Source organism: Coregonus lavaretus (assembly GCF_964263955.1).
Source record: "Coregonus lavaretus genome assembly, chromosome: 38".
Classification (NCBI taxonomy): Eukaryota; Metazoa; Chordata; class Actinopteri; order Salmoniformes; family Salmonidae; genus Coregonus; species Coregonus lavaretus.
In genome coordinates, this window is record NC_140025.1 from 3,956,370 (window position 1) to 3,969,634 (window position 13,265).

Here is a 13,265-nt window from a genome sequence, read left to right on the forward strand (position 1 = left end):
ATGGCTCCCAATCAGAGACAACCAGCCACAGCTGACACTCGTTGCCTCTGATTGGGAGTCACTCAGGCCAACATAGAAATAAACAAACTAGAACTCCCAACATAGAAATACACCACATAGAAAGAACACACCCTGGCTCAACATATAGAGTCCCAGAGCCAGGGTGTTACAGTACCCCCTCTAAAGGCGCGGACTGCGACCGCGCCTCAACTAGAGCAAAACAGGGGAGGGCTGGGTGGGCATTCCTCCTCGGCGGCGGTTCTGGCTCCGGCCTTGCCCACCACCCTCCAATAAACCCCCCATAGCGCCCCTGGTCCGGTCTGGCCCCGCTGGCTTGAGCTGAACTGGACGTAGCAGGAGCGGTTAGCTTCAGCTCCGTAGTGGAGCAGTTGACCGGTACCTTACCAGGCACCGGTGACCCAGGCACGGGTTGTGCTGGACTGACGACGCGCACCCCTGGCTTGGTGCGTGGAGCCGGAACGGGCCGGACCGGGCTGACAACTCGCACCCCTGGCTTGGTGCGTGGAGTAGGAACGGGCCGAACCGGGCTGACGACTCGCACCCCTGTCTTGGTGCGTGGAGTAGGAACGGGCCGAACCGGGCTGACGACTCGCACCCCTGTCTTGGTGCGTGGAGTAGGAACGGGCCGGACCGGGCTGACGATGCGCACCCCTGGCTTGGTGCGTGGAGTAGGAACAGGCCGGACCGGGCTGGCGACGCACACCGTAGGCTTGGTGCGAGGAGCAGGGACAGGCCGGACCGGGCTGGCGACGCACACCGTAGGCTTGGTGCGAGGAGCAGGGACAGGCCGGACCGGGCTGGCGACGCACACCGTAGGCTTGGTGCGAGGAGCAGGGACAGGCCGGACCGGGCTGGCGACGCACACCGTAGGCTTGGTGCGTGGAGCAGGGACAGGCCGGACCGGGCTGGCGACGCACACCGTAGGCTTGGTGCGAGGAGCAGGGACAGGCCGGACCGGGCTGGCGACGCACACCGTAGGCTTGGTGCGTGGAGCAGGGACAGGCCGGACCGGGCTGGCGACGCACACCGTAGGCTTGGAGCGAGGAGCAGGGACAGGCCGGACCGGGCTGGCGACGCACACCGTAGGCTTGGTGCGTGGAGCAGGGACAGGCCGGGCCGGGCTGTGGAGACGGATAGGAGACCTGGAGTGAAGAGCTGCCACAACCCGTCCTGGCTGAATGCCTACCTTCACACAATATGTGTGAGGCATCAGCACAGGACGTACAGGGCTGTGTACCCGTACTGGCATAACAGCACGTGACACTGGCGCAGGATATCCGGGACCGAGGAGAGGCACTGGAGGCCACGAGCGCTGAGCCGGCACACTCCGTCCTGGCTGCATGCCCACCTTCGCACAACACGTGCGGGGTGCTCGCACAGGACGTACCGGACTATGCCGGACCACTCGTGGCACAGTACGCAGCTCCGCATACCCCGGAACAGCATGTGGAGCTGATGTTCACGGGTCCTCTGAAGGAAAGAGGACTAGTCAAAGAGGAGAAGAGGAAAAGTGCAGCTACCTGCTCCTCTGGATCGGTGAAAAGGGGAGAGACATTTACAACACATGGACACTTACCGAGGCTGAATCAAAGGTACTGAAAACATACTACGATCGTTTTGAAGCATATGTTGTGCCAAAGACCAATACAATTTTCGCTAGGTACAAATTCCATGAGAAAGTACAAGGCGCTAGCGAATCGTTTGAAGTTTGTCACTGAGCTGCGTCTGCTTGTGAAAGACTGTGATTATGCAAACAAGGATGAGATGGTCAGGGACCGTATTGTATTTGGAATACACTCACCGCGAGTGAGAGAGAAACTTTTGAATGTTGGATCAGAGTTAACGCTGGACAAAGCTATCGACATAGCCAGATCTCACAAGCTAGCACAGGTTCAGATGAAAACCATTTCAGGCGGCAGCACGAGCGCATCACGTGAACAAGCAGTGCACGCAGTCAGGCAGACATCAAAGCACACCTCCAGTGCCTAGAGAGCATGTTTCAGAACGGAGACAGACAGAACTCCAACAGAGCGACACAAAACATGTGGATATTGTGGATACAAAGTGCATGGCGAACAGGGGAATTGCCCAGCTAAAGGCAAACAGTGTACTAAATGTGGAAAATGGAATCACTTTGCAAAAGTGTGCAGAGTTTACCGTGGAAAAACAGTACATACAGTGAGTGAAGATGAAATGTCAATCAAAGAGTCAAATGCTGATGAACTGTTTATTGATTCAGTGACACAGAAAAGTCAGATATCAGAGACAGAGCAAGCCTTTGCTGACATTGAGATAGGAAGACAAGGCACAGAGCTAAAATTCAAACTAGACACTGGTGCACAAGTAAACATTATTCCTCTGAGTAAGTACAGAAGCTTGACATCTGAGTGTGAGCTACAGCCCACCACGCGCAGACTGACTGGTTATGGTGGTGAACAGCTCCCAGTAAAAGGCACATGCACTCTCAAATGCAAATACAAGGAAAGGGACATGATGTTGGACTTTTATGTTGTTGACACTCGAGCACCTGCAGTGCTAGGTCTTAAAGCATGTTTAGACATGGACCTTATCAAGCTAGTTTTATCAGTGACAGCACCAGTAGAGATAGAGAATGTCATGGAGGAGTTTGCTGATGTTTTTACAGGAATAGGACTATTCCCAGGAGAATGTACCATTCACCTTGACCCAGACGCAACCCCTGTGGTCTACCCACCGAGAAAGATTCCACTTGCTCTCCGCGCCCGTCTGAAGAAAGAGTTGGAGAGCATGGAGCAATCTGAGATCGTCACCAAGGTTACAGAACCGACGGATTGGGTCAACGCGTTAGTGGTGGTGGAGAAACCACGCACAGGCAAGCTCAGAGTATGTCTCGACCCAAGAGACTTGAACAAGGCTATCAAACGCCCCCATTACCCCTTACCGACGCTAGATGGCATCACACACAAGCTAGCGGGCGCACGCTACTTCAGTGTCATGGACGCCAGATCAGGCTAATGGGCTATCAAGCTCACAGAAGAGTCATCTAAGCTCACAACGTTCAACACACTGTTTGGACGCTACAGGTTCCGTCGCCTGCCTTTTGGGATTATCTCAGCCCAAGACGAGTTTCAGCGAAAGATCGACGAGGTGTACGAAGGCCTCGACGGAGTCGTGGCAATTGTGGACGACATCCTTGTCTATGGTCGAACCAAAGAGGAACACGACAGAAACCTCAACGCGATGCTGCAAAGGTCCCACGAGAGAGGAGTCCGGCTCAACCCCGAGAAGAGCACAGTCGGCGCTACAGAGGTCAGCTACTTCGGACATCTTCTCACAGCGAATGGAATCAAGCCAGATCCGCAGAAGATCTCAGCCATAAAGGAAATGGAGCCACCAAAGAACCGCGCAGAGCTGGAAACAGTGCTTGGCATGGTCAATTACTTAGCCAAGTTCGCACCCAGCCTCTCCAATGATAATGCACCCCTGCGTCAGCTGCTAAAGCAGTCCAGTGAGTTCCTCTGGGACAACCAACACGACATCGCTTTCCAGAAAGTGAAAGACTTGATCACGAGAGAACCAGGACCAATCCTTGCCTACTACGACCCCAACAAAGAGCTCAGACTCCAGGTGGACGCGTCAAAGTATGGACTAGGGGCAGTGCTACTGCAAGAAGGAAAACCCATCGGCTACGCTTCCAAATCTCTCACAGACTGTGAAATCAACTACGCTCAAATCGAAAAGGAGCTGTACGCCATTCTGTTCGGATGTAAGCGTTTCCATCAGTATGTCTATGGACGACAAGTCATTGTGGAATCAGACCACAAGCCCCTCGAGTCAATCATGAGGAAACCGTTAGCCGCAGCCCCGCCAAGGCTACAGAGAATGATCCTTCAACTACAAAAATACGACTTCACAATCACTCACCGTCCAGGCAAAGACATCCCTGTCGCAGACACACTCTCCAGGAACTTTCTTACCTACAAGGACAGCAGCCTCAGTGAAGGCATGGACATGCAGGTGCACACTGTGTACAGCAACTTACCAGTTAGTGACACAAAACTGAAGGAGATCCGAGCAGAAACAGAAAAAGACACACAACTCACACAGCTGAGGAAAGTCATACAGTCAGGATGGCCTGAGGAGAGGAGAAAATGCCCTCAGTGCGTCTCAGAGTTCTGGAACCATCGTGACGAACTATCACAGATCAACGGAATAATTTTCAAAGGAGAGAAAATCATCATTCCTACCAGTCTCAGAGAAGAGATTTTGACAAAGATCCATGCTGGACACATGGGCATGGAAAAGTGCAAACAGAGGGCACGGGACATTTTGTTTTGGCCCGGAATGTGCAAACAAATAGAGGACATGGTTGGTAAATGCCCCACCTGTCTTGAACGACGCCCCTCAAACACCAAAGAGCCAATGTTACCTCACCGTATCCCAGACCGACCCTGGCAGGTCGTGGCAACCGATCTGTTCACGTGGAACAACGAGGACTACATTATAACAGTGGACTACTACAGCAGATACTTCGAACTCGACAAGCTTCACAGCACCACATCTGCAGCTGTGATACACAAGCTGAAAGCAGCCTTTGCCAGGCATGGCATTGTAGAGACTTTAATATCTGACAATAGGCCCTGTTACAAATCAAATGAGTTTGAATCCTTCACAAAAGCATGGGAGTTCACACACGTCACCACAAGCCCACATTACCCTCAAAGTAATGGCCTTGCTGAAAAATCTGTGCAGATCGCTAAATCACTCATGGACAAAGCAAAAGCAGACAAGAGAGACCCCTACCTCAGTCTCCTTGAATACCGCAACACTCCAGTTGACAACTTCAAATCACCAGCCCAGCTGTTGATGAGCCGCAGACTTCGCTCAATCCTTCCCAGCACCAACCAGCAGCTGCAACCTGAGGTCGTCAGCTACAAGGAAGTGCATGCAAAACGTGCACAGAGACAACAACAGCAAAAGCGATACTACGACAGGTCAGCCAGACCACTGCCACCACTGAACGACGGAGAGTCAGTTAGAATCCAGGAGCATGGCTACTGGAAGCCAGCAGTCGTCATCCAACCAGCTGACACTGAACGTTCATATCTCGTTCGCACCGCAGAAGGAGCGGTGTACCGCCGCAATCGTCGTCACCTACTGAACACAAAAGAACAACACACTGACGAGATGAACTGTTCCCCTGAAAGAGAACGGGGTGGACTAAACACAGACACAACACAACATACACCATACTCACCTGCAACACCACAAGAACTGTTGACTGACACAGAAGCATGCTCAGCTTCATATCACACAAGGTCAGGAAGAGAGGTCAAGCCTAGAGCTGTCCTAGACCTGTGAAATGTCAAAGGGTGTAGGCGAATCGCTGCCCTAAAAGAGTTCCAGACTGTAAACTTGTTATTGAAAGTTAACTTGAAATGCTTTGGTATGGTATTTGTTTGATATGTTGAGATGTCATTGCTACAGTGAAAAGCTGAGTTGCTGAGAAATATTTGTTCTAAAAGTAACAGTATGCTGAATCATTGTTTGTCTGTTATGTTGATGCAGTTGGTGCAGTTTAAATGGTTACTTACCTCGAGTTCAAATGTAGTGTCTTAGAGTCTGTGATGTGCTGACCTTTGCAAAAAGTGTGTTAGAGGAAACTTGACTCTAGGATTTTTCTGATGTTGCAAAATGGTGTAACAGATGAACTTTACTCTACTTTGCTGAAACATCTGGAAAGCATTACTAAAGTTCATGGAAAAAGTATAGGGGACAGATGTGGAAAAGGCCAGGGATTGGTTTTTAGAATCACACCATATTACGTCATAAATGATATAAAACCATGTCTTGAACAATAGGAGAGAAGAATAGCGAATTACAGAATTTGGCTCTTGCTGTTCTTAAGATATCTGCAGGTATCTGTAAATTCGATGCTGAAAACCCTTTGTTATAATAAACCTTTATAAACAAAGTACAGTGTCGGCGGACTCCTTATCATCACAGCATGGATCAGCAAAGGTGTGTCTTTTAGACACTACATTTAATGGCGACGAGGTAGTTTTATTTTTTTGGGCCGTGATACATCTTTTCTCAGCATTCCATTCCTGGGCTACAAAGTGACTCCCGCTCAAGAAGCCGGCAAATAAGGTGAGTTTAATCCCTTACATTGGGCGCTGGCCGTTTTGTGAGTCCAGAGAGTGTGTGCGTTCAAGATGTACCGTCAAAGAATCTGTGCGTGCGTTTTGCTGGTTTTTTGCTGTGTGATAGGAATTCCGTTCTAAATTTTCTAAATTAGTTTGCGTTGAGAACAACGCAAAAAGTGGGGAGTGTCTATAGGGCACACCGATGGGGCACACCGATATTTTGGCTTGAATAAACGTACAAGGAGTGTCTAGAAGTGTCTAAGAGTACAAGGAATAAGGCTAGAAAATAAGTAAAAGTATACTTTTAGGACGCCGTTAATTTAAGGAAGCCCTTGAAAAACAAGGCATCAATATGATGGCCATAAATCTTGATAGTTATTAGATTAACTCTCAAGTCAGTTCTGGGAACTGCAGGTTTAAGACAATATGTTCAATTGTATGTTTACCGCTCAGAAATCTATTTGACGAAATGTTTGTCTGACGTAATCCTCTCTTTTGAATGTCTAAAACCTGAAGGTAGCAGAAATTTAGCAAAAGGAATATAAAAGAAAATAGGAACGGCGATAAGCATGCTTGCTTTGTATAAATGAATCCTGTATGTCTCTGTGTCTGTGTGTGTGAGAGGAGGACAGCCTATGTCTCTGTGTGTGTGTGTGAAACAGAGAAAGGGGGGCTGCGTCTCTGACGAGTTCCAGCTGTGGGTCGACTCATGTTAAAATAAGATCTATGTTAGAGATTTATACATATATATATATATATGTTTTGGTTGAGAACAGGGATGTTTTCATAAGAAGTTAAGCCCCTAGAAAAAAAAAAAAAAAAAAAAAAAGTTAAGCCCCTACAACGAAGTTAAGGTTAAACATCTTATGAGTCTCTGTTTGTGAGAACGTTTATAATTCTTAAACTATATAAACTATGAGCCCCCTGGAAGGACAATAAGTTAAAAAATCTTATGAGTCTCTAGAAAAAGAGAACGTTTACTTACTAATCATGAGCCTACAGGGAGGACTTTTTAAGAGTGTATAGAGATGTTTTGTAATTGATAACAGCATAACTATCAATCTGCAAATTAGGATAAGTGAAAGATAACATAACTTGGAAGTGGGATTTGTGTTCTGTGTTCTGTGTGTTTCGTCTTCGATTGTGAATTCTGTAGAGTCTTGTTGTTTGTCTATGGGAGGAGAGAGCGGAGCGACAGCGGGTCTGTCTACTCTGTAGTTCCTTTCACTCTGAAATCGCATGGGTGACTGAACTGCGCACGCGTAGGATTTTACGAGTTTAGTACAACAGATATGCCACTCCCCTGCACTGAACTGTTGGGAGAGGCAGTTTCAGAGCAGACAAAAAGAAAAGGGAGGGGGAATCTTGCACACAAGTGAAATGTTCTGTTGAATTAACTGTTGCTTGACTGTAAAACTCTTTGGTTAATAATCGGTTGAGTTGGTGAATGAGAGATATATTGACGGATTAAAAATAATAATAATAAAATAAATGAATAAAATAAAATGTTATTGAGCTATTTATAATATTCCTGAGTTAAGCTGTTTGCTTATTTCTTAGCGTGAATGTGAAAAAAAATATATAAATAATAATAAACTAAATTCTTGTTTGTTCTTTTGTCTTTCTGTCATATGAGAGACGAGAAGGAGGAGACAGAGAGAGAGAGAGAGGAGGTACTGACATCAGCTGACATCGGTGACAACAACCCAGCCAAATTAAGGCCAGTACTGTTCTTATCCACAAAACCTACTTTCCCTTACAGGATTTAATTGATACATTGTGTCTACATAGAATATTTCATGTTGTGACCATTTCGCAGGAACTTGGCAACAGACTGATGAATTGATGTAATTGATAATTGCACATTAGAGTTTTTGTCAATGACTTGTTTTGATTAGAGTTGTGTTGGAAATCCAGCATTGACATTATTCTGTAAAATTAAGGTAATTAGGTGCTTATTAAGCAATTGGGTTGTGAGTAGTTGTGGGTAGTGTTGCTGGTACAGGTCTTTTATTTTTGAATTGCTCTGGAGTTGACTACTTTCCTTTACTCTTCCTCATCGGATGTGGTAAGACTGCCACTAATCAATAATTGGGTAAAATAAAATCCACAAAATAAATGGATATATTGATTAATTAGTTGATTGAGTGATTTGATTGGTTAGTTGATTGATTGGATTAGTTGATTGATTGATTGATTTGATTGATTGATTGATTTGATTGATTAGTTGATTGATTGATTTGATTGATTGATTTATTGATTGGATTAGTTGGTTGATTGGTTGAATTAGTTGATTTATTTGATTGATTAGTTGATTGATTGGATTAGTTGGTTGATTGATTGATTGGATTGATTGTTTGATTGATTTAGTTACTTGATTGATTGGTTGAAATAAATTGGTTGATTGATTGATTGATTTAATTGGTTAATTGATTGATTGGATTAATTGATTAATTATTTTTTAATAAAAAAAAAAAAAAAAAAAAAGGAGGGAAACAAGAGGGAAACAAGAGGGAAACACATAACATAGTCATTACAATGGGGAAAAAGGACATCAAAACTACAAAAGCAATTACTCCTCTTCATGTAGTACAGAATAGTAATCCTCTAGTTAATGGTATAGCAAAATTATCTGAAAAATGGAATAAACGTTGGCCTGACATTGAACAACCATGGCCAGTGGAAGGGACTCTTAACCCAGACGTCATCAAGATAATGCAAGTGCTTGTATCCACGTATAAGGCAGATCAAAAGAAGGGGAAGAAAGGAAAACTTCGTAAAGAAAAAAGACAAAGAGAGCTGGGTGTTCTTAAGCTGTTTGAAAATGAAGGACAAAAACTGATAAAAGATACAAAAGATAAGAGAGACAGAGGTACAGAGAAAATGGCCAAAGAGGTGAAGGTGACAGAAAAACTAATTGCAGAAGTCAATACACCTTTCTCATATATGGATTCAGCAAAAACACCCCCACCTTATGAGAAAGAAGCCAAGTTTAAGGACGTTTATCCTCAGCTTCCAGTGATCATTCAGGAGGGTGACTATTGCATCAGAGATGAAAGATGAACAAATAATAGAGAGAGGACAAGCAGAAACGACCATAAAGATGAATCCAAACTCCAAAAGCAGGAACAAAACGAGATGTCTGGAAACTAAGGGTAGAGTGAGGTCAAGGAGGATGGAACTTGATGATGACGATGATGATGATGATGATGATGATCAGAGTGATTCAGAAGAGATCATGGGTGGATATGACCCTGTCATCAGACAGAGGTTGGCCAGAGCGGAAAGAAGGGGTGATGGAAGTTGGAAGAAGAAGAATACAAGTGATTCGAGTGCTGGTGAAAATGAAGATGGAGACAACGATGAAGATTTGGAGACTAAAGGTGCTTCATATTCAAGAGGATTTTATCCTCCAATGACTAACACAGAAGAAATAGAAAGAGATATAGACCGATGCGTATCATTCCTGTATAAGGCCAATAATTTAGAAGAAGTAAAAGAACTGGAAGAACAACTCAAGAAGCTGAAGACGAAGGAAAAGAAGCTGCTGAGAAAAGAATCCCAAGAATCTGAGAAGAAATATACATTGAGGCCAAGGAAAGATGGCACTAGTAAGAAAATTATGCCGGTGATCATTCGAGGACAAAACCTAGAATATAAGCCTTTGCAGAACACCGATATGTCAGATATACTTGAGAAGCTGCCTACTCTTCAAGATGGAGCATATCCTTGGATTTCAAAGTTGGAAGAAATTACGGTGGGAACACAGTCTGCCATAGGAGACATTAAGAGACTTTTGGCTAATCTCCTTGGGATTCCAGGCATGGAAGAAATTTTTCAGAGAGCTGGACTTCATAGATATGTGGGAACTGCTGTGAATGATCCTGAATTGTTGGCTGCAAGCAGGAATCGGCTGTGGAGAGCACTGAAAGATACGTTTCCAACAAATGTGCATCCTGACAACATTCTGATTGACCCACTAGGACAACAAGAAAATCCGAGAGCCTACGTGTCAAGAGTTCATCAAGTGTGGAGAAATATTACCGGAAATGATCCAGATGTGAGTCAAATTGAGCAGTCAATCTTGAGAGCTAAACTACAGATGGGACTGCCCTTACCGGTAAGGAGCAAACTGGCAGAAGTGGTTGGACTTGGGAGCATGACAAAAGGTGTCTATACAGATCATATAGCCCATCAAGTGGATCTGTACCGGAAAAAGGAACACAACCAGAAAGAACAGGACCAAGAAACTCTCAGAAAACTCAATCAAATACAACTGGTGGAGAATAAGAAGGAGAAGAAACAAGCTCTGGTTATGCAGAATCAGGGTAAACCAAATCAACAATCACTGCCACAGCTTCAACCGAACCAGTTCCAACCACAATTGTACCAGACACCAATAGCGGTACCAGTTGTTTCATATCCACAGCCAGTTTCTGGACAGAGACAGAATTGGAGAGGAAGAGGACGAGAAGGTTTAGGAAGAGGAAGAGGAGGAAGATTTAAGCCACACTTCCAGCAATCTTCAGAAGTGTGTTATAATTGTGGACAGGTTGGTCATTTTGCCCGTGAGTGTAATGGGCCAGAAGGAAACATCAGAGGGAATTTCAGAGGAAGATACAGGGGCCAGTCAAGATCATCTGGAGGACCGGTGAACCCTTATAGGGGCCCGGAGCAAGGATTCTAGAGGTGCCCAGAAGATCCGAAATGGGGGTGTCAGCTGGTAGCATCAGGACCGGAAAAAGATCCAACAATTGAGGTGAAAGTAAACAAACGACCATTGGAAGTGATGGCGGATAGCGGAGCTGCTTTTACCTGTGTTCGGCCTGAAGATGCTACACATCTCCCTATGTCCAATCAACTAATTAGGACAATCGGATTTGAGGGAGTGAAACAGCTGATTCCTCTTACGGAACCAATTGAGCTCTGCTATGAAAATCAGAAAATTACAATACCCATACTAGTATCAGAACATACACCTATTGCATTGTTGGGAAGAGATGCATTGTGTAAATTGAACTGTACAATAAAATGTACACCAGACGGCTGTCTGGTAGAGGTGCCAAAGGAAAATGTTTACCAATTGTCGATGACGACAGAGATGGATTCTTCTTCAGTATTCTGGATTGGAAATCTCAGTGAAGATTTTTTGAAGCAGGCTAAGATATGGGAGAAATTCATTGTGACAAACATGCCAGATGCGAGGCTTCCGGAATATCCATCTCATTGTACGCTCAAGTATTTCAAGAATGCTGCCCAATCGGACTCAGAGGAATGGCTGAGTCATCAACCAAAGAAAGTTCAACTTACCTCATGTTGCATAATTTTAGGACCACAAGGAGCAGCTATGAAGATAAACACAGACGATTATCTGGATAAAGAATTTGAGATTGAGAAGAGTGTGCCACATGTGACCTTGTTGGTTTCTGAAGGCTATGAGCAGAAGCAAATAGGAGAAATGATGACAGAAGCAGAGAAAGCTGTTTTCATACCAATGAAAGAGAATTTGGCGATTTGGAGGACTGAAGATCATCGATTTCTCAAAATCATGATTTCGGCTCAAGGACAAGGAGAGCCACAAGCTGTACGGATAACACACAAATCTATTTGCAGTGTGAAGATGGATTCAGACCCTATGAAAGAGGAGATGTTGCAACAAGTTCCAGAATTTCTGTGGTCTCAACACAGTACCGATATTGGACTTGTGAAATCAGCCCAACCGGTGAAAGTTGAACTTCGACCAGGAGCCAGACCTCCTTGGAAGAATCAGTATCCATTGAAAGATGAAGCAATCCAAGGGATCGAACCACAAATTGAAGGACTTTCGAAAGCAAGTGTTTTAAGGAAAACAAAAAATCCTCAGAGTAACACACCTTTGTTACCTGTGAAAAAACCAGATGAAACTTATCGTGTGGTTCATGACTTGAGAGCAGTGAATGAGGTAGTAACTGACTTTCCAGCGGAAGTGCCAGACCCGCATACTTTGTTAGCCCAAATTCCTCCTGATGCGACACATCTTACGGTGTTAGACTTATGTGGTGCATTTTTTAGTGTTCCACTTAGTGTAGAGAGTCAGGGTTTATTTGGGTTCACATATAAGGGACAGTTCTATGAGTACAATCGTTTACCACAGGGTTTTCGGCACAGCCCGCACATCTTCAATAAAGTATTGAAGGAAGATTTGGTAGGGATAGATCAGATATTGCAAAGCACTGTCATTCAGTATGTAGATGATATAATTATCTGCTCACAGGATAAGGAAACATGTCATAGAGACTCAATTAAATTGCTACAGGTATTGGCAGAAAAGGGACATAAGGTTTCACAGAAAAAGTTGCAATATTGCCAGGAGAAGGTTGTTTATTTGGGTCAGAAAATAACACACGGAAATCGAAGCATTTCGGATAGTCAATTGGAAGCTATTCGTAAGGCTCCGAAGCCTAGAACTGTCAGAGAGATGATGACATTTCTTGGTATTGCTGGATATTCTTCAGCTTGGGTTGAGAGCTATGCTAGTTTGACAGGACCTTTGAGAGCTATGGTCAAGGATACTGGAAATGGTCAACTCCATAGCAATCTTTCCTGGACACAGGAAGGCCTTGTGGCATTTGAAACGATCAAACAGAGGTTGCAGGAGGCACCTGCACTCACATTACCAGACTACTCTAAGAATTTTTTGCTATATGTGTCTACTTCTACTGGAGGTAAATATGCATGTGCAGTTCTTTGTCAGCCGACAGGCACAGGGATGAATCCTCAGCCTATTTCCTACTACTCTACTGCCTATTCAGAAGTAGAACTAGGACTACCACTGTGCTACAGAGCAATGGTGGGAGTATATTCAATGTATAACAAAGCATCATCTGTTACAATGGGTTACCCAGTAACAATTCTTACCCATCATAGTCTCAGAAATCTTCTGAACTTTGGGAAATATACATTGACTATGCCTAGGCTCAGAGACTATCACAGGCTCTTAGAGCAGGAAGATGTCACCCTAGTAAGGTGTGATACGGTGAATCCAGCCGAGAATTTGCCAACTTCAGAGGATGGTGAGCCACATGATTGTGTCCAGGAAGCAGAGAAATACTCAAGGCTTCGATCAGATTTGCAAGCCTT